Raw genomic sequence first — 22,779 nt, 5'->3', positions numbered from 1 at the left:
AATAGCAGCAGCCAGGACAGGTGCTCCGGACAGGAGGAGCACCACAGAGTTAGCAATAAAACCCAAGGAGACTGAGTACCATCTGATTTTAATATTTAAAAAAGTGCTGGTCATTTGAGGACCAAAACCCTTTGATGGAAAACCCAATTAAAGGCATGCTACCATCCAATAGTGGAGAAAGTAATAAATACTCAAGTGATGTGTAAATATTTAAAAGACTTGCACATTTGCAACATTTGCATGACTAATTCTTCTGAAATGTATCATATATTCATTAAAATACATATTTTTGCACAGTCACACGTCTGGACCCCGAGAGCGTCATAGGCTATGTTGTGAGGCGAAATTTTAAAGGGAAGAAAATGTCCAGCTTCGCCACATCCGTGAAAAAAAGTTTTCTTTATTCACAAATTTAAACATGGAGGATACAAACTTCAGCACAAACCATATGGCTAAGAATCTCAACACGTTTCTGGAGACTAAGCGCGACCAATCAGCGAAGCAGTGTTTAAATCCCGTGCCAATATCGCTGATTGGTCGCGGCCAGCCCGGCGTGACCAATCAGCGAAGCGTGCTTCAAATCCCGTGTCAATTCACGCCAGACTGCGCCTGTCGCTGATTGGTCGCGGCCGGCCGGGTGCGACCAATCAGCAAAGCGGTGTTTAAATCTCGCGCCAATATCGCTGATTGGTAGTGGCCGGCTGGGCGCGACCTATCAGTGAAGCGTGGTTCAAATCCCACACCAATTCGCAGCCGGACTGCGCCTGTCGCTGATTGGTCGCGGCCGGGCGCGACCAATCGGCAAAGCAGTGTTTAAATCCCGCGCCAATATCGCTGATTGGTCGCGCCTGGCCGGCCGCGACCAATCAGTGAAGCGTGGTTCAAATCCCATGCCAATTTGCGGCCAGACTGCACCTGTCGCTGATTGGTCGCGGCCGGGCGGGTGCGACCAATCAGCGAAGCGGTGTTTAAATCCTGTGCCAATATCTCTGATTGGTAGCGGCCAGCTGGGCACGACCAATCAGCGAATTGTGGTTCAAATCCCACACCAATTTGCGGCCAGACTACGCCTGTCGCTGATTGGTCACGGCCGGCTGGCGCGACCAATCAGCGACGCGGGATTTCCGTAAGAGACAGAATTAGACAATTTTATAGTAGACTAGATGGTGGCCCGATTCTAGAATATGTATATAGTTTATTTATGAAGATTTAAAAATAATGCAATGAACTTGTTCAGTAAACGTGACTGAACTACGTGGCACTGTGACTGACAGAACTTGTCCAGTAAAAGTGACTGAACTACATCACACTGTGACTGACAGAACTTGTTCAGTAAACATGAGTGAACTACGTCGCGCTGTAAGCGTGGTTCAAATCCCGCGCCAATTCACGGCCAGACTGCGCCTCTTGCTGATTGGTCGCGGCGGCTGGCGTGACCAATCAGTGACGCGGGATTTCCATTACAGACAAACAGACAGAATGAGACGATTATATAGTAGATTATCTTCAGTAATAGCGCGGTCATCTGCTGAGGTTCTCCTCCACTATTAGGGTGTGTCACCCAGCTGTAATCAAGGTTACCTGGTTAGGGGCCCACTCAGCAGTTTCGCCCCCCCCCCCCGAACCAAAACCCTAGCTACACATCTGTCACAGTCTGGGTGTGATTAGCAAAATCGGCCCGATACTCTCAGGTGAGAGAATAAACGGTAGCGTGACCCTAGCCTTAGTCACCTCTGAATTATAAGACCTTACGAGGACCCAGTAATATTATCGAAACCCAGGTTATTTAGATTGAAAAGAAGATGATTGAGGGGTGATCTAATAACAATATATAAATAAATACAAAGATTGCTCCAATGATCTACCTAGAGGGCTATACTGATAACAAGAGCTATATAAACAACCCATAAAGACCCCATATTGAAACAAATTATCCCATATAGACCTACCATAATGTTTCATAGAGGAAAAATTGAAGAATTGCATTGCACTTAGTCTCTTGAAAATAACTATGTCCCAGAACACAGCGAAATACTTCCAGGACATAGTGCGCCGGCGCATGCGCACTAATGCTTTTCGGCTTTGCCTGCAGTTGGGCAAAGCATACTGCGCGTGCGCAAGGTAAGATTGCATTGCGCACGCGTGTACTACGGAGGAAACCGAATCAAATTCAAGACAATATTGCGGCCAGCGGGAAAGGAAGGGGTGCATGAAAGAACAGAAAACACCACCCATCGGACCGTAAATAGAGCCCGCCAAATTCAGGTGACAGAGTCTCTTTAAGAGCCTGCATGAATGGCCGTAGGCATAATATCAAAAAAGGACATTTGAAATAAAGGCTATCTAAACATTTCACCTTGAAACATGACGAACAGTTCAACTCTATACGAGTAATACCACTAGAGCAAATACCTGTTCATACCAGAAACAGTATATCAACGCTCAACAGGAAAGACTCCCACTGGATATATAGCTTGCATAATCTACATCCAGATGGACTCAATAAGGTTCTAGAACAGATAAAAAGATTGAATTTCTTTTGATTTCTTTTCATTCTAATATACAAAAGATCTAGCTATACATTTATTACCATAAATATATGACAATTCATCTTTAGGATGGATCAGTATGATGATATAGAGGTCTGGTGCCATTGTTTTATATGAATCAATCATTTTGAGGTTGCAAAATAGCGGGTCACCGTGCGCTATATAAATTATATCACAAGGAATCCAGTATTGCTGACACAGGTCTATTCATCGCCCTAAATATGCAGTCATTAATCCTTGAGTGGAGCCCAGGGGGATGGATCCATGTGGAGGTTTGGGGGTTCGGAATTGGAGTCCGATGTGAATAAGATCAGAAGTAGCGATGGGCGAATGTGGTCAGATAACGTCACGCTTGTAAACAGACAAATCCCTCCCGTAAGGGCGTACAAAAGTGATGTCACGGGGAATCCCGTAATGCCATTATGAATAGAGTTAAGCAAATATGTTCAGAATCGGTCGTTGAATCTGAATTTGCCATATTTGTGCCAAATTGGTACCCTATTCTTGTCGAATTTATGTTTGATGATCGGTTCCGAACATATTAGTTCATTTCTACTCCCATTGACTCCAGTGAAATTCGGCTGTATTCAGTGAATATTGCAAAAACAATATTCACGGCCGATCATAAACTAAACCGAATTTTGAAAAATTTGCTCAACTCTACTTATGAATAAGACTCCCCAAACGTTTTCACACTTTACTATGGTGCATTTGTTTTTAAAATAATATTTCTTGAAATGTTGGAGAGGATTGTATCAGGTTGCAGTTTCACACTTTTTTGATGTACTACTGTATATGGTGATCATTTTTTTCCCTGCGGTTAAAATTTTAGTCCTCATTCAGAAGAATGAATTTGATGTATATTTTGGGATGAATGTATTTGATTATCTCTATCCCTAAAGGAGAGGCTTATACTTATACATTTAAACAGTTTGATCGTAAACATATGCAGAGGGTTTGTGATGATTGGTCTCCTGCTCTGGGAGACTCCACCCATGGGAAAAGGGAAGGATATAAATAACCTTCAGTGGGTATATATCCTCACGCACCAGATGAAGGCTATATCCGCCAAAACACATTGTGTTTGCCTTCTTTTACTTTTTTTTTACATATTTTATGATTGTTACCTGTGGTACCATCAGTATGCCACCCGAAAAACCTTTAAATAAAACTTCATTTTTTTAACATTATTCATGAAGACCACCTGTTGATTTATCTTGGAATATCCGTCTGACAACTGGAGCGCCCCCAAAATACCGTATCTATCGCACAACTGATGACAAGAGGGCATTCCTCTTAGTCTACAGCAGAGATCTCAAACTCAGTTGGTTAAATGGGCTGCACTTAGAAAATATTTAAATATGAAGGGCCGTATTTTTTGTGGGAGAAGATGACATTTACAGTGATAGCTTTCTTTTTCTATCAGATTTTGTGACCATCCTTTATTTTGCATGCTTTTTATTCTTTATAATGGTGTTTATCATATTGGTTATAGGACATATCTTCTTTTCTACTTCAATTTTTAAATAAAACACAATTTTAGTGGACAAATATTTTTCTGTTATTTTTACATACTTTATTTTGAAGATTTTTTTTTAATTTCCTTGGTTTGTCCCCAATCAGCCCCATACAGTATTACTGCTTTATAGATAGCTTCTTATAGTGGTTCTGACCTCCACCCTGTTAAATGTCCCCAAACCTGTAATAATGTCCCCGTCCTGTAATAATGTCCCCTCTCCTGAATTGTACTGTGTTTTGCAAAAGAATTGCATATGCTCAGCCACAATGAAATACACTTAGTCACCATTATTTATTGAAAAAAAAACTTCCACACCAGGAAGAGCCGGTTTTAGAGAAAGTGGGGCCCTGGCCAAAAGTTTAAAGTAGGGCCCCAAATGCTTACATATTCCACATCACACAAACATTTCGGCTGTATTTACAGGTGCAGAGTTCAGGCCGTTAAACAAGCGTGATTGATGGCATTGAAGTTGTTAGATGCCTGTTCCCGAGTTTCTTTACTCCAGCTGAGGAAGAATGATGGGGACAGATAGTCCTCGATACAGTATAATGCAGCTCCCATACAGTATAACGCACTCCCCATGGTATTTGATAGAGTATAATGCAGCCCCCCTCACAGTATACTGCAGCCCTCATCAGGGTATACTGAGGCCCCCCTCAAAGTATACTGCAGCCCCATACACACACAGTATAATGCAGCCCCCTCAGAGTATACTGCAGCTGCCCTCAGAGCATACTGCAACTCCCCTCAGAGCATACTGCAGCCCCCTTCAGAGTATACTGCAGCTACACATAGTATAATGCAGCCCCCTCACAGTATACTGCAGCCCCCATCAGAGTATACTGAGGCCCCCCTCAGAGTATACTGCAGCCCCATATACACACAGTATAATGCAGCCCTCTCAGAGTATACTGCAGCTGCCCTCAGAGCATACTGCAACTCCCCTCAGAGCATTCTGCAGCCCCTTCAGAGTATACTGCAGCTACACATAGTATAATGCAGCCCCCACACACATAGTATAGTGCATCTCTCCCACACACAGTATAATGGAGCCCCCCTCCACGCATACAATAGTGCAGCTCCCCCTCAAACACATAGTATAGTGCATGTCCCCCAAACACATAGTATAGTGCAGCTCCCCACAACACACAGTACAGTGCAGCTCCCTCCAACACATAGTATAGTGCAGCTCCCTCCCAGCACACAGTACGGTGTAGCTCCCCCCAACACAGTACAGTGCAAATCCCTCCCAGCACACACTATAGTGCAGCTCCCCCAACACAAAGTACAGTGCAGCTCCCTCCCAGCATACACTATAGTGTCGCTCCCCCCAACACACAGTACAGTGCAGCTCCCTCCCAGCACACACTATAGTGTCGCTCCCCCAACACACAGTACAGTGCAGATCCCTCCCAGCACACACTATAGTGCAGCTCCCCCAACACACAGTACAGTGCAGAACCCTCCCAGCACTTAGTACAATGCCGCTCCCCCTAGCACACAGTACAGTGCAGCTCCCTCCCAGCACATAGTACAGTGCAGCTCCCTCCCCCAACACATAAAACAGTGCAGCTCCCTCCCCAACACATAGTACAGTGCAGCTCCCTCCCGAACATAGTACAGTGCAACTCCCTCCCCAACACATAGTACAGTACAGCTCCCTCCCCCAACACAGTAGTGCAGCTCCCTTCCCTTACACATAGTACAGTGCAGCTTCCTCCATTAACACATAGTACAATGTAGCTTCCTCCACTAACACATAGTGCAGTGCAGCTCCCTCCCCCAACACACAGTACAGTGCAGCTTCCTCCCAACACACAGTACAGTGCAGACACACACACTATAATGCAGGCCCGGTCCTCTCACACACACCCACAATAATGCATACACAGACTCACACAATACTCACCCCTTCTCCTTGTTCCCCACGCTGCTCCAGGCTCTGCTACCCCGGTCTCATCACCTCCACTGCTGGCACAGCGTGGCACACGATGGAGTGACATCATAACACGCCCACTGAGTCACAAGCAGAGGGGGAGTAATGGGAGAGGGAGCATCTGCTGATGCTCTCTCCTCCGTCACTGCTTTCAACTGTATCGGCGTCTATGATGCAGATAATTTGAACCAGCGATAGGGAGTGGCGCCGGGCTCCTCAGCGGCCGTGTGGTGTGCCACTATTAGCAGCACGTCACTGGTTCAGCTGGGGGCTCCTGGAGGAATAGGGGCCCTAGACAGCTGCCTGGTCTGCCTGCCTATAACGCTGACCCTGACACCAGGTTATTGCAAAAAATGCTACATTTTTTACACAAAAAAAATTTATAGCCTTCAGTGGATCAAATTTTCACTTATTTTAATTTTTTTCCTAAATTAATTTTTTTGTGCCCACATTTGGGATGACTTTCCTCAGTAGCACCTTGCGGGGGATGGGGACCCTGTTCAGGGCAGTGCATAGAGAGTAGCATTGTTGTAATTTAGCCCCCCAAAATTCTTTGAATTCTGTTAAGTCATTTTTTTTTAGCACAATTCTCAATATCTGTCTACATTTTTAGTGATTTTGTTGTTGAAGTGAAGTTCCCTGGTAGTACACTTTTTGGGATTTTCTCAGGGTGGGACACAAAGGGCAAGATTGTTGTAACTTAGCAATGTTCTTTAACAAAATTCTCAATTTTTCTCTAAACAGTGAATTATTCTCTGGGTTGGGTAAAGGTTCCTGGTAGAACACTGGGCAGTATTGGGTCCCTGGCAGACACTCAATGTCCGTGTTATATCCAGCAGGATGTGAAGTACCTCAGCAGGAGGTGGATGTGCTTAGGAACATTGAGTTGGCACAGGAAGGGAAGGAGTCTGACAGTGAAAATGACAACGAAAATGATGTTGCTGAACATGACAACCAAATGTCACAGAATGGTGCGGAAAGTTAATCAGCTGTGCCCTAAATTGCGCTGGGTAAATGCAAGCTGTAAGCAGAAATGCTTGTGGGTTGATGACATGCATATCGTTACCATTAAGCAAAGGGTTCACTATTATATAGCCATACTTTTAGACTCTCACCATGAGGCTATGTTCACACATGTGTTCACTTGTGTTATTTTTCTTCAGCAATACCTTGGCAGGAAAGAAGCAGCGCTTTTTGTGCATTTTTTTGTTGCGCTTTTGTCATGCTACATTTGTCTCTTGTGCATGCTGATAAAGTTTAGTGCATTCAAAAATCTGTTTCTACTTCATCAGGTTTTGCCACAAAAAAACGCAGCAAAACCTGATACCTGCATTTTTTTCAGCATTATTTCAGCGTCTTCTTTTCACCGACCATTACTTTAAATGGGTGAAAAACCCTGAAAAAATGCTGAGAGAAGTGACATTCTCTATTGTATACCACTGTATTGCACAAAATTCTGAGGGGAAAAAAAAAAAAAAAAAGCTGTGTGCATGAGATTTCTGAAATATCATAGACTACTGGTACTGTAAAATGCAGCTGAAAATTTGCATTAAAACAAAAAACATTAAAAAAACACCTAGTGTGAATATAGCCTAAGAGCAACATTTCTTCTGGCATCCAAAGGAGTACACAGTGGCAAAGGATAAGCTATGTTTCCTACTCGATGGTGCCATCGCAGCGTGGACGGCTCCTGGACATTAGTGTGACCAGGAGACTCTTTGCAGAGTTAGTACTATCCCGCATGTGCCAGCACAAATAAGCAAGGCAGTAGCAGCGATTACATTACTGCGCCAGCCTGATAAACATCAGCAAAGAGAGTCCCACAGTCTGAATAGACAGGTTCCTGCACTTTGTCCTTTTTCCAGCAGACTTGGCCCTGACCCGTGTACTTCTTGCTCAGCAGACTGGACAGTGACAAGAACTGGCCAAGTCTGCTATGGGTGTATTGTCAAAGAGGCAAGGGAACCGTACTCTCTTGAGGGTACGCAAACATAAAACAGCTCTTAAAATAGAGTTCATTTTTTCCGCGGCTTGTTGACAAGTCACTCCTTTTCACTAATAGAACAATTAACTGTTCTCCAATAGAGGGATACATTTTGAACAACCTGATAAAAAGCCAATTGTTTAATCATTTTGACAATAGCACGCCTGTTGTGGATCCCCAAAACAGGGATATTTTTTTCACTTCTAGGTGAGAAGCCATTGCATCTTCACTTTCTAAACAGTACACCTGATCCTGTGTTGTGAATTCTGTTGTGGGTTCTGCTCTTGGGCTCCCTCCGGTAGTTATAAGTGGTAGTGCTGCTGTTTGTCCTTCACAGCAGTCATCAGGTGCGTCCACTTCGGACGGGGCTATTTAGTCTGGCTTCACCCTTTAGCGAGTGCCAGTTGTTCATTGTTTCTGGAGGATTCACATCCCTTCCTGGTCGCTCCTGCTTGCAGTTCATTTCTACAAGATAAGTTCTGCTTGTTTTTCTGCCCACATGTTGTGGGCCTCATTGTTCAGTGCATTGCATGTTTTTTCTTGTCCAGCTTTATCTGTGTAAGGATTTATGCAGCCAAGCTGGAATCTCTGGAGAGGCAGATTTACCCTCCATGTCTTTAGTTAGATGTGGAGTTTTTGTATTATCTGTGGTGGACATTTCATAGTATTTTAATACTGACCGCATAGTTCTCTGTCCTATCTTTTCTATCTAGCTAGATTGGCCTCCTTTGCTAAAATCTGTTTTCAGCCTGTGTATGTTTTTTCCTCTCATCTCACAGTCAATATTTGTGGGGGGCTGCCTATCCTTTGGGAATTTTCTCTGAGGCAAGATAGTTTTCCCTTTTCTATCTATAGGGTTAATTAGTCCTCCGGCTGTGTTGAGGTGTCTAGGATTGGTAGGTACATCCCACGGCTACTTCTAGTTGCGGTGTTAAGTCCAGGGTGTCATGGTTCTCAATGGCAAGAGACCGTAGTAAAGCATACAAAAGGACTAGCTCTTGGAAGATGGGAACTCGAGCTGACTGTGAGCTAAACCTACCGCACAACTAACAGTGGCCGGGTAGCGTGCCTACGTTTTATCCCTAGACGCCCAGCGCCAGCCGGAGAACTGACTGACCCTAGCAGAGGAAAATACAGACCTGGCTTACCTCTAGAGAAATTTTCCCCAAAAGGCAGACAGTAGCCCCCACATATATTGTCGGTGATTTTAGAGGAAATTGACATACGAAGTATGAAGATAGGTTTAGCAAATTGAGGTCCGCTTACTAGATAGTAGGAAGACAGAAAAGGGAACTTCACAGTCAGCTGAAAACCCTTTCAAAACACCATCCTGAAATTACTTTAAGACTCTAATATCAACTCATGACACCAGAGTGGCAATTTCAGCTCACAAGAGCTTCCAGCCTCAGAAATATTCAAACGCAGAGAACTGGAACAAAAATGCAAAACAATCTTAGGACTACAAGTCCAACTTAGCTGATAGTAGTCTAGGAGCAGGAACATGCAACAGAAAGGCTTCTGGTAACATTGTTGGCCGGCATAGAAATGACTGAGGAGCAAGGCTAAATAGAAACTCCCACATCCTGATGGAAACAGGTGAACAGAGGAGATGAAGCACACAGGTTCAGTACCACCAGTAACCACCGAGGGAGCCCAGAAACCAAATTCACAACAGTACCCCCCCTCAAGGAGGGGGCACCGAACCCTCACCAGAACCACCAGGGCGATCAGGATGAGCCCTATGACAGGCACGGACCAAATCGGAGGCATGAACATCAGAGGCTGTCACCCAAGAATTATCCTCCTGACCGTAGCCCTTCCACTTGACCAAATACTGAAGTCTCCGTCTGGAAACACGGGAGTCCAAGATCTTCTCGACAACGTACTCCAACTCACCCTCAACCAACACCGGAGCAGGAGGCTCAACGGAAGGCACAACCGGTACCTCATACCTGCGCAACAATGACCGATGGAAGACATTATGAATAGAAAAAGATGCAGGGAGGTCCAAACGAAAGGACACAGGGTTAAGAATCTCCAATATCTTGTACGGGCCGATGAACCGAGGCTTAAACTTAGGAGAAGAAACCTTCATAGGGACAAAACGAGAAGACAACCACACCAAGTCCCCAACACAAAGACGAGGACCAGCACGACGACGGCGGTTGGCAAACTGCTGAGTCTTCTCCTGGGACAACTTCAAATTGTCCACCACATGCCCCCAAATCTGATGCAACCTCTCCACCACAGCATCCACTCCAGGACAATCCGAAGACTCCACCTGACCGGAAGAGAAACGAGGATGAAACCCCGAATTACAGAAGAAAGGAGAAACCAAGGTGGCAGAACTAGCCCGGTTATTGAGGGCAAACTCCGCCAAGGGCAAAAAGGCAACCCAATCATCCTGATCCGCAGACACAAAACACCTCAAATAAGTCTCCAAGGTCTGATTAGTTCGCTCGGTCTGGCCATTAGTCTGAGGATGGAAAGCAGACGAAAAAGACAAATCAATGCCCATCCTAGCACAGAACGCTCGCCAAAATCTAGACACGAATTGGGTTCCCCTGTCAGAAACGATATTCTCCGGAATACCATGCAAGCGAACCACATTTTGAAAAAACAGAGGAACCAGCTCGGATGAGGAAGGCAATTTAGGCAAGGGGACCAAATGGACCATCTTAGAGAAACGGTCACACACCACCCAGATGACAGACATCTTCTGAGAAACAGGGAGATCAGAAATAAAATCCATGGAGATGTGAGTCCAAGGCCTCTTCGGAATAGGCAAAGATAACAACAATCCACTAGCCCGAGAACAACAAGGCTTGGCCCGAGCACAAACATCACAAGACTGCACAAAACCTCGCACATCTCGCGACAGGGAAGGCCACCAGAAGGACCTAGCCACCAAATCCCTGGTACCAAAGATTCCAGGATGACCAGCTAATGCAGAAGAACGGACCTCCGAGATGACTCTACTGGTCCAATCATCCGGAACAAACAGTCTACCAGGCGGGCAACGATCAGGTCTATCCGCCTGAAACTCCTGCAAGACCCGTCGCAAGTCTGGGGAAACAGCAGATAATATCACTCCATCCTTAAGGATACCTGTAGGTTCAGAATTACCAGGGGAATCAGGCTCAAAACTCCTAGAAAGGGCATCCGCCTTCACATTTTTAGAACCCGGTAGGTAAGAAACCACAAAATTAAACCGAGAGAAAAATAACGACCAGCGCGCCTGTCTAGGATTCAGGCGCCTGGCAGACTCAAGATAAATCAAATTCTTGTGGTCGGTCAATACCACCACCTGATGTCTAGCCCCCTCAAGCCAATGACGCCACTCCTCAAAAGCCCACTTCATAGCCAAGAGCTCCCGATTACCAATATCATAATTTCGCTCAGCGGGCGAAAATTTACGAGAAAAGAACGCGCAAGGTCTCATCACGGAGCAGTCGGAACTTTTCTGCGACAAAACCGCCCCAGCTCCGATTTCTGAAGCGTCGACCTCAACCTGAAAAGGAAGAGTAACATCAGGCTGACGCAATACAGGGGCGGAAGAAAAGCGGCGCTTAAGCTCCCGAAAGGCCTCCACAGCAGCAGGGGACCAATCAGCAACATCAGCACCCTTCTTAGTCAAATCAGTCAACGGCTTAGCAACATCAGAAAAACCAGTTATAAATCGACGATAAAAATTAGCAAAGCCCAAAAACTTCTGAAGGCTCTTAAGAGAAGAGGGTTGCGTCCAATCACAAATAGCCTGAACCTTGACAGGGTCCATCTCAATGGAAGAGGGGGAAAAAATGTACCCCAAAAACGAAATCTTTTGAACCCCAAAAACACACTTAGAACCCTTTACACACAAGGAATTAGAGCGCAAAACCTGAAAAACCCTCCTGACCTGTTGGACATGAGAGTCCCAGTCATCCGAAAAAATCAAAATATCATCCAGATACACAATCATAAATTTATCCAAATATTCACGGAAAATGTCATGCATAAAAGACTGAAAGACTGAAGGGGCATTTGAAAGACCAAAAGGCATTACTAAATACTCAAAATGGCCCTCAGGCGTATTAAATGCGGTTTTCCACTCATCCCCCTGCTTAATTCGCACTAAATTATACGCCCCACGAAGATCAATCTTAGAGAACCACTTGGCCCCCTTTATTCGAGCAAACAAATCAGTAAGCAATGGCAAAGGATACTGATATTTAACCGTGATTTTATTCAAAAGCCGATATAATCAATACACGGCCTCAAAGAGCCATCTTTTTTAGATACAAAGAAAAAACCGGCTCCTAAGGGAGATGACGAAGGACGAATATGTCCCTTTTCCAAGGACTCCTTAATATATTCCCGCATAGCAGCATGTTCAGGCACAGATAGATTAAATAAACGACCCTTTGGAAACTTACTGCCCGGAATCAGATCTATAGTACAATCGCAATCTCTGTGCGGAGGTAGTGAACCAAGTTTAGGCTCCTCAAAAACGTCACGATAATCAGATAAAAATTCCGGAATCTCAGAGGGAATAGATGACGAAATGGAAACCAAAGGTACGTCCCCATGAGTCCCCTGACATCCCCAGCTTAACACAGACATTGCTTTCCAGTCGAGGACTGGGTTATGAGATTGCAGCCATGGCAATCCAAGCACCAACACATCATGTAGATTATACAACACAAGGAAGCGAATAATCTCCTGGTGATCCGGATTAATACGCATAGTTACTTGTGTCCAGTATTGTGGTTTATTACTAGCCAATGGCGTGGAGTCAATACCCTTCAGAGGTATAGGAACTTCCAGAGGCTCTAAACTAAACCCACAGCGTTTGGCAAAGGACCAATCCATAAGACTCAAAGCGGCGCCAGAGTCGACATAGGCGTCCGCGGTAATAGACGATAAAGAGCAAATCAGGGTCACAGATAGAATAAACTTAGACTGTAAAGTGCCAATTGAAACAGACTTATCAACCTTCTTAGTACGTTTAGAGCATGCTGATATAACATGAGTTGAATCACCACAATAGAAGCATAACCCATTTTTTCGCCTAAAATTCTGTCGTTCGCTTCTGGACAGAATTCTATCACATTGCATAATCTCTGGCGCCTTCTCAGTAGACACCGCCAAATGGTGCACAGGTTTGCGCTCCCGCAAACGCCGATCAATCTGAATAGCCATTGTCATGGACTCATTCAGACCTGTAGGCACAGGGAACCCCACCATAACATCTTTAATGGCATCAGAGAGACCCTCTCTGAAATTCGCCGCCAGGGCGCACTCATTCCACTGAGTAAGCACAGACCACTTACGAAATTTTTGGCAGTATATTTCAGCCTCATCTTGCCCTTGAGACAGGGCCATCAAGGCTTTTTCAGCCTGAATCTCTAAATGAGGTTCCTCATAAAGCAACCCCAAAGCCAGGAAAAACGCATCCACATTGAGCAATGCAGGATCCCCTGGTGCCAAAGCAAATGCCCAATCCTGAGGGTCGCCCCGGAGCAAGGAAATTACAATCCTGACCTGCTGTGCAGGATCTCCAGCGGAGCGAGATCTCAGAGACAAAAATAATTTACAACTATGTTTGAAATTCTGGAAGCGAGATCTATCCCCGGAGAAAAATTCAGGTAAAGGAATTCTAGGTTCAGATATAGGAGCATGAATTACAAAATCCTGTAAACTTTGAACCTTCATAGCGAGATTATCCAAACCTGTAGCTAAACTCTGAGGATCCATTTTAATCAGGTGAAATCAGAACCATTCAAGGATTAGAAGGAGAGAGAGACGAAGGCTGCAGTAAGCAGAGATGCAAGTGAAGCAACTAATGAGCAAACTCAGGAAAAAAAAAAAAAAATTCTCTGCAGACTTCTTTTCTCTCCTTTCTTCTGCCAATTATTTTAACCCTTGGCCGGCCAAACTGTCATGGTTCTCAATGGCAAGAGACCGTAGTAAAGCATACAAAAGGACTAGCTCTTGGAAGATGGGAACTCGAGCTGACTGTGAGCTAAACCTACCGCACAACTAACAGTGGCCGGGTAGCGTGCCTACGTTTTATCCCTAGACGCCCAGCGCCAGCCGGAGGACTGACTGACCCTAGCAGAGGAAAATACAGACCTGGCTTACCTCTAGAGAAATTTTCCCCAAAAGGCAGACAGTAGCCCCCACATATATTGTCGGTGATTTTAGAGGAAATTGACATACGAAGTATGAAGATAGGTTTAGCAAATTGAGGTCCGCTTACTAGATAGTAGGAAGACAGAAAAGGGAACTTCACAGTCAGCTGAAAACCCTTTCAAAACACCATCCTGAAATTACTTTAAGACTCTAATATCAACTCATGACACCAGAGTGGCAATTTCAGCTCACAAGAGCTTCCAGCCTCAGAAATATTCAAACGCAGAGAACTGGAACAAAAATGCAAAACAATCTTAGGACTACAAGTCCAACTTAGCTGATAGTAGTCTAGGAGCAGGAACATGCAACAGAAAGGCTTCTGGTAACATTGTTGGCCGGCATAGAAATGACTGAGGAGCAAGGCTAAATAGAAACTCCCACATCCTGATGGAAACAGGTGAACAGAGGAGATGAAGCACACAGGTTCAGTACCACCAGTAACCACCGGGGGAGCCCAGAAACCAAATTCACAACACCAGGGTCTGCGGTCAGTACAGTTACCACATTCTCCAGAGTACGTCTCATGCCGCTCCTAGGCCACCAGATCATAAAGTACAACTGGCCAACAATGAGTTAACCGCATCTCAAAAGAAGGGAAAGAAAGTGCTGAGCCATTTTTTTTTCTGTACTCTGTTGTGTTTTTTTTTCCCTCTTTATCTCTGGGTGGCTCAGGAGTTAGGCGCTGACATGGATGTTCAGGGACTTGCTTCTCATGTGGATCAACTTGCTGCTAGAGTACAGGGTATTTCTGATTATATCGTGCAGACTCCTGTTTTAGAGCCTAGAATTCCTACCCCCGATATGTTTTTTGGGGACAGGTCAAAATTTTTGAGCTTTAAAAATAACTGTAAACTGTTTTTTGCTCTGAAGCCCCGTTCCTCTGGTGATCCCATCCAGCAGGTAAAAATTGTCATATCTCTGTTGCGTGGCGACCCTCAGGATTGGGCATTTTCCCTGGAATCTGGGAATCCAGCCTTGCTTAGTGTAGACACCTTTTTTCAGGCGCTTGGGTTATTGTATGATGAACCTAATTCTGTGGATCATGCTGAGAAAACCTTGTTGGCCCTGTGTCAGGGTCAAGAAACGGCTGAATCCTAGACAGGCCCGATGGTCCCTGTTTTTCTCCTGTTTTCATTTTGTTGTCTCGTATCTTCCGGGTTCTAAGAATGTTAAGGCTGATGCCCTCTCTAGGAGTTTTTTGCCTGATTCCCCTGGGGTTCTTGAGCCGGTTGGTATTCTGAAGGAGGGGGTGATTCTTTCTGCCATCTCCCCTGATTTGCGACGGGTTCTTCAGGAGTTTCAGGCTGATAAACCTGATCGCTGTCCAGCGGGGAAACTGTTTGTTCCTGACAGATGGACTAGTAAAGTGATTTCTGAGGTTCACTGTTCTGTGTTGGCTGGCCATCCTGGGATTTTTGGTACCAGAGATTTGGTTAGTAGGTCCTTTTGGTGGCCTTCTTTGTCACGGGATGTGCGTTCTTTTGTGCAGTCCTGTGGGACTTGTGCGCGGGCCAAACCTTGCTGCTCCCGCGCCAGTGGGTTGCTTTTGCCTTTGCCGGTCCCTGAGAGGCCTTGGACGCATATTTCTATGGATTTTATTTTGGATCTTCCTGTTTCCCAGAAGATGTCGGTTATCTGGGTGGTCTGTGACCGGTTTTCTAAGATGGTTCATTTGGTACCTTTGCCTAAATTGCCTTCCTCTTCTGAGTTGGTTCCGTTGTTTTTTCAGCATGTGGTTCGTTTGCATGGCATTCCGGAGAATATTGTGTCCGATAGAGGTTCCCAGTTTGTTTCTAGGTTTTGGCGGTCCTTTTGTGCTAAGCTGGGCATTGATTTGTCTTTTTCTTCCGCATTTCATCCTCAGACAAACGGCCAAACCGAGCGAACTAACCAGACTTTGGAAACTTATTTGAGATGCTTTGTGTCTGCCGATCAGGATGATTGGGTGGCTTTCTTACCATTGGCCGAGTTTGCCCTTAATAATCGGGCTAGTTCTGCTACCTTGGTTTCACCATTCTTTTGTAATTCTGGGTTTCATCCTCGTTTTTCTTCAGGGCAGGTTGAGTCTTCTGATTGTCCTGGGGTGGACTCTGTGGTTGACAGGTTGCAGCAAATTTGGGCTCATGTTGTAGACAATTTGGTGTTGTCTCAGGAGGAGGCTCAGCGTTTTGCCAACCGTCGTCGGCGTGTGGGTTCCCGGCTTCGGGTTGGGGATTTGGTCTGGTTGTCTTCTCGTCATGTTCCTATGAAGGTTTCTTCCCCGAAGTTCAAGCCTCGGTTTATTGGTCCTTATAGGATTTCTGAGATTATCAATCCAGTGTCTTTTCGTTTGGCCCTTCCAGCCTCTTTTTCCATCCATAACGTTTTTCATAGATCTTTGTTGCGGAAATATGTGGTGCCCGTGGTTCCCTCTGTTGATCCTCCTGCCCCGGTGTTGATTGATGGGGAGTTGGAGTATGTTATGGAAAAGATCTTGGATTCTCGTTTTTCAAGACGGAGGCTTCAGTATCTTGTCAAGTGGAAGGGTTATGGCCAGGAGGATAATTCTTGGGTTGTTGCCTCCGATGTTCATGCTGACGATTTGGTTCGTGCCTTCCATTTGGCTCGTCCTGATCGTCCTGGGGGCTCTGGTGAGGGTTCGGTGACCCCTCCTCAAGGGGGGGTACTGTTGTGATTTCTGTTGTGGGTTCTGCTCTTGGGCTCCCTCCGGTGGTTATAAGTGGTAGTGCTGCTGTTTGTCCTTCACAGCAGTCATCAGGTGCGTCCACTTCGGACGGGGCTATTTAGTCTGGCTTCACCCTTTAGTGAGTGCCAGTTGTTCATTGTTTCTGGAGGATTCACATCCCTTCCTGGTCGCTCCTGCTTGCAGTTCATTTCTACAAGATAAGTTCTGCTTGTTTTTCTGCCCACATGTTGTGGGCCTCATTGTTCAGTGCATTGCATGTTTTTTCTTGTCCAGCTTTATCTGTGTAAGGATTTATGCAGCCAAGCTGGAATCTCTGGAGAGGCAGATTTACCCTCCATGTCTTTAGTTAGATGTGGAGTTTTTGTATTATCTGTGGTGGACATTTCATAGTATTTTAATACTGACCGCATAGTTCTCTGTCCTATCTTTTCTATCTAGCTAGATTGGCCTCCTTTGCTAAATTCTGTTTTCAGCCTGTGTATGTTTTTTCCTCTCCTCTCACAGTCAATATTTGTGGGGGGCTGCCTATCCTTTGGGAATTTTCTCTGAGGCAAGATAGTTTTCCCTTTTCTATCTATAGGGTTAATTAGTCCTCCGGCTGTGTTGAGGTGTCTAGGATTGGTAGGTACATCCCACGGCTACTTCTAGTTGCGGTGTTAAGTCCAGGGTCTGCGGTCAGTACAGTTACCACATTCTCCAGAGTACGTCTCATGCCGCTCCTAGGCCACCAGATCATAACAATCCTGCTCCTTAAATAAAGGAATATGTTTTGGTTGGCGTGTGCAAAACCTATTGCTTCTTCATTTGGCAGCTAAAAAAGCTCTTTATACTCCTCAAACAAGGATCATTTTGGCACCCCATCTTTCTCCATGTGAAAAAGCCACGGCTTCGTCCGTTTACACTCCCTGTGTATAAATACCATAAAGTCAGGCATCTGCCCTCAAAGACAAAAAAAATTTGGTCCATTTTTACAATTTAAGGCTGCCGTCACACTAGCAGTATTTGGTCAGTATTTTACCTCAGTATGTGTAAGCCAAAACCAGGAGTGGAACAATTTGAGGAAAAGTGTAATAGAAACATATGCACCACTTCTGTATTTATCACCCACTCCTGGTCTTGGCTTACACATCCTGAGGTAAAATACTGACCAAATACTGATAGTGTGACGGCAGCCTAAGAAGCCTAAAAGGTTTCATACTGCAGTGTTGTGAAATAGCCTGTTATTTACCACTGGTTACCACTCGTTTTCCTCTGGCCAGAAGTCACTTGGACAATATTAAGGCTGTGTTTGGACTATAGAGCTCAAAAGTGTTTCAATACACACCCAGGAGACCTCTGAGTGTTAAATCTGTCTTTTCTGTGCAATTAGATGCTTTGCAGTATTGAGATTCGCAGCATCTTTTTTCACCGCAAATCAAATTTTTCTGAAAAATTCGGCAAAGCTGAATTCTAATTTCTAGCTATTATATTAAAGTGGTGTTTGATCCCACATTCATCTATGCGTAATACTTGGCAAATGAGTAATAGTTTTTACCATAATGTTCTCCCTTTTGCACAACGAAAAAATAATTTTATTAAAGTGTCATCGCCACCTAGTGATAAAGAGATCTAATTACAGTTTCTTGCCTTGCTTGTCTATTTAAAAATGAGAAGGCAAAAATGTTAGTGCTTTAATGCTGGACTTTAAGATAAACTATGCCAAGCTCTTTGCATTAAATGGTTTTTCCACTAGATCTTTATTTTAACAGATGTGTGGGATCTGATTTTGCAGAACTTACTAATATATAAGCATGACAGGTTTTCCGCCTGCACTTTAGTGTAGTCTTACACTAATGACAGTTTCTATAACAGCATGTTCATGTAGAACAGCATTTCCCAAACTCCGGTCCTCACGGCTCCCAACAGGTCATGTTTTCAGGATTTCCATAGTGCTTCACAAGTGGGAATACTCCTGATACTTCCATCACCTGTGCAATACTAAGGAAAGAAAACATGACCTGTTGGGGTCCGTGAGGACTGGAGTTTGGGAAACACTGATCTAGAAGATGTGGCCATCAACCTTCTCCATTTGAAACACACTGCACATGATCAAGCTGTTTTTTAATTGGAGGAGGCTGATTCAGGTCACATGATATTTCCTCTGTTCTCAAAATGGCTGGTGATAAATCGGGAAGGCTTTGAAGATGGATAAACTAGCAAGTATAGGCGACCTGTAATACATATATATTAGAAAATGCCACACAATCATGTCCACAACTCATTTGTTAAAATAAAGATAAAATGGACAATTCCTTTAAGAGCTCTACAATCCCTCTTTAGGGACGGCTATAGTGGGTTTCTGATTGGACACTACATCCCTTTCAAGAGCAGCAGGGAGGGTTGTAGAGAGCAGGAAGCCAGGAGCGCTCTAGCCTTACAGACTACATTAGGAGCTCTTGAGGAAGCAAGTAGGCCCCAGAAAGCTTAGTTTTCTCACTGCTAAGATATGATAGTAACTTGCAATATTTCTCATTGATTCCTGTTTTTTTTTGTAGGGGATTTACTTTACAATATGTTCTTTTTCATTTAAAAGGGCCATCTTTATTCTAATAAATGTATTGGGTACTGGGTTGCCAACTTGACTTTTTATTTTTTCCGGACAGCTTTCCAAAAAATCACAAACAGACAAAATTTATTATAGACACATTGGGAAACTATGATAAATCATTATATGTGATACGTGTCGACCACCCATAATTATGATATGAAGACATCATCTGCATTAACTGTTTTTTGGACAGTTGGTAACCCTTCCTGGGGATATGATTTTGAAGCATTTGCTCAGTGGCATATCTAGGGGGGGGGCAGCCGGGACATGTGCCCCGGGCGCAGCCAGCAGGGGGGGCGCAGTCGGGCCGCCTAATTCGGCGGTCGGCAGTGTCTCCCCCGAAGGCTGCATTCTGCCGCCCCAGGTCTGGGAGTCAACTGTTCTCTGTGCCAACTGTCAAGCTGACAGCCGACACAGAGAAGCTGCAGAGCGCTGGCTCCCAACGTGTGCAGAGGTGGAGGGGGGCCCCTGCAGAGTGGCTGCGGCGGGCAGGGAGAAATCCCCGCAGCTCCGCTGCCCAGCGATCTGTCTTCCTGCTTCCTCTCACACAGACGCGCCGCTGGATGACGTCATCATTCAGTGGCCGGCTGTGTCAGAGGAAGGCGATGAGATGCTGCGGCAGAGTGCGAAGAGAGGTGAGAGGTGTGTGTGTATGTGTGCGTATGTGAATGTGTGTATATGTGTGAATGTGTGTATATATGTGTGTGTGTGTGTATGTGAATGTGTGTGAATGTGTGTATGTGAATGTGTGTGTGTATATGTGAATGTGTGTGTGTGTGTATATGTGAATGTGTGTGTATGTGAATGTGTGTATGTGAATGTGTATATGTGGCTCAGTATTGGGTGTGTGTGTGTGTGTGTGTGTATCGCGCTGCAGGGGAATGTGCAGAGAAGTGAATGGTGTGTGTGTGTGTGGGGGGAAGGAGAGGGCAATGATGGGGCTGATGGGGAGAGAGCAATGATGGGGATGGTGGAGGAGAGGGCAATGATGGGGCTGACGGGGAGAGAGCAATGATGGGGATGGTGGAGGAGGAGAGGGCAATGATGGGGCTGATGGGGAGAGAGCAATGATGGGGATGGTGGAGGAGGAGAGGGCAATGATGGGGCTGACAGGGAGAGAGCAATGATGGGGATGTTGGAGGAGGAGAGGGCAATGATGGGGATGGTGGAGGAGAGGGCAATGATGGGGCTCATGGGGAGAGGGCAATGATGGGGCTGATGGGGGGCATATGTCCTGGGGGGGGCGCCAAAATGAATTCTTGCCCCGGGTGCCAGAAACCCTAGATACACCTCTGCTGATTTGCAAATAAATGTGTCATTGGCATCATGATCTGTTTGAGCGTCATCACTTCAACTTGTAGAAGAACTTTCCTCTGAGTTAACCAACAGAAGACGTCTGGGTTTAGTTCAGATTTTTTGGACTGGCTTGCTTGAGATTGAGCATACCAATTTGAGCAAATACTATGTGCCCCTGAAAAAAAATAACTAAGTTGTCCCCAAAATTGGCTTCAGCCCACTTCATGAACTCATAAGAGACCTCAAAAAGTGAAAGGAGAGAACACTTACATATTCAACAACAAATGATTGACAAAAGTCTCAGATACGATCTGCAAATCTATCAAATTTTAATAGTAATAAATATGGTGGCGAGTAGAGATGAGCAAATTCATCCAAATTGAATTCTACTGGAAATTTACAAATCCATATTCTCCAAAATATTCTAAAACATTTTTGGAATTCCTCTCTGCGTTATAACATCCCAACATCAACCCCATCTCCTTTAAGGCCGAGAATGAATGCAGTGAAAGGTTAAGGCCATGTTCACATGCAGCGTCTTTTTGCTGCATCTTTTTTATGCAAATTAAAAGCTGCTTTTTACAGCACCAGCAAAAGTTATGAGATTTCAGACATCTCATGTACACACTTGTCTTTTTTTTCTAACTTAATCTCAGAACTGCAGCTTTTTTTAAAAACCTGCAGCATGTTAATTCTTTCAGCATTTTTACAGCGTTTTTTTCACCCATAGAAAGCAATGATTAAACATGTTTTCACAGCATTTTTAAAGGGAACCTGTCACCCCCAAAATCGATGGTGAGCTAAGCCCACCGTCATCAGGGGCTTATCTACAGCATTCTCTAATGCTATAGCTAAGCCGCCGATGTTACCTGAAAGAGGAGAAAAAGACGTTAGATTATACTCACCCAGGGGCGGTCCCGCTCCGATGGGCATCTCAGGTCCGGTACAGCGCCTCCATCTTCATTCCATGACGTCCTCTTCTGTTCTTCACGCCGCGGCTCCGGCGCAGGCGTACTTTGTCTGCCCTGTTGAGGGCAGAGCAAAGTACTGCAGTGCGCAGGTGCCGGAAAGGTCAGAGAGGCCCAGCGCCTGCGCACTGCAGTACTTTGCTCTGCCATCAACAGGGCAGACAAAGTATGCCTGCGCCGGAGCCACGGCATGAAGACCAGAAGAGACGTCATGGAATGAAGATAGGAGGCGCCGGAGCGGACCTGAGACACCCATCGGAGCGAACCGCAGCGGGACCGCCCCTGGGGGAGTATAATCTAACCTCTTTTTCTCATCTTTCAGGTAACATTGGGGGCTTATCTACAGCATTACAGAATGCTGTAGATAAGCCCCTGATGACGGTGAGCTTACCTCACCATCGATTTTGGAGGTGACAGGTTCCCTTTAAGTATTTTTAATGAATAAAACAAAATGTATTAAATATGTACTGTAGGCGAAGCATGCATTTGATCTGCACCCAAAAACAGTGCAAAAAAAAGGGACGAAAAACACTGAAAAACGGGCGCTTTGAACACAACATTTTTTACTGCCAGAAGAATAGGTTTTGGTTGCAGGAAAAAAATGCAACAAAAACATCAGAACCGAGTAGCGTATCTGTAAAACCAGCATGGGGTGAGAAAACACTTTCTAGAAATCAACAACATTCGTGATGATGAGAGGACCCGTGGATGTTCGGGTTCAGTGACGTTACAGTGAAGGCTGCAGCCTTTCAACAAGCGTTTTTAGTCCGGCAAACCCGAACAGGAAAGCAGTTGTACATTAAAAAGTTTTGATTGGAGTTCAGTACCGGACACTACAATGCAAACTGGATTTCAGGTGTTTTTCAGAGACAATGATGATGATTCTAGGAGACGACAGGATGATAATAAGTGGATGGTAAGTGTAGAAAGAAGCATATTTCTATGACGGTTTGCTTAGTGTATCAGTGTATAGTTATGATTAATAATTAAATGGGCTACTTAAACATAGTCTTTTCATTTAATCTGAGCCCACACCATACCTACTAGATGACAGCTGTGCTATACCTGCCTTTATCAGCA

Source organism: Ranitomeya variabilis, chromosome 5 (genome assembly GCF_051348905.1).
Source record: "Ranitomeya variabilis isolate aRanVar5 chromosome 5, aRanVar5.hap1, whole genome shotgun sequence".
Lineage (NCBI taxonomy): Eukaryota > Metazoa > Chordata > Amphibia > Anura > Dendrobatidae > Ranitomeya > Ranitomeya variabilis.
This window is presented reverse-complemented; position numbering follows the sequence as displayed.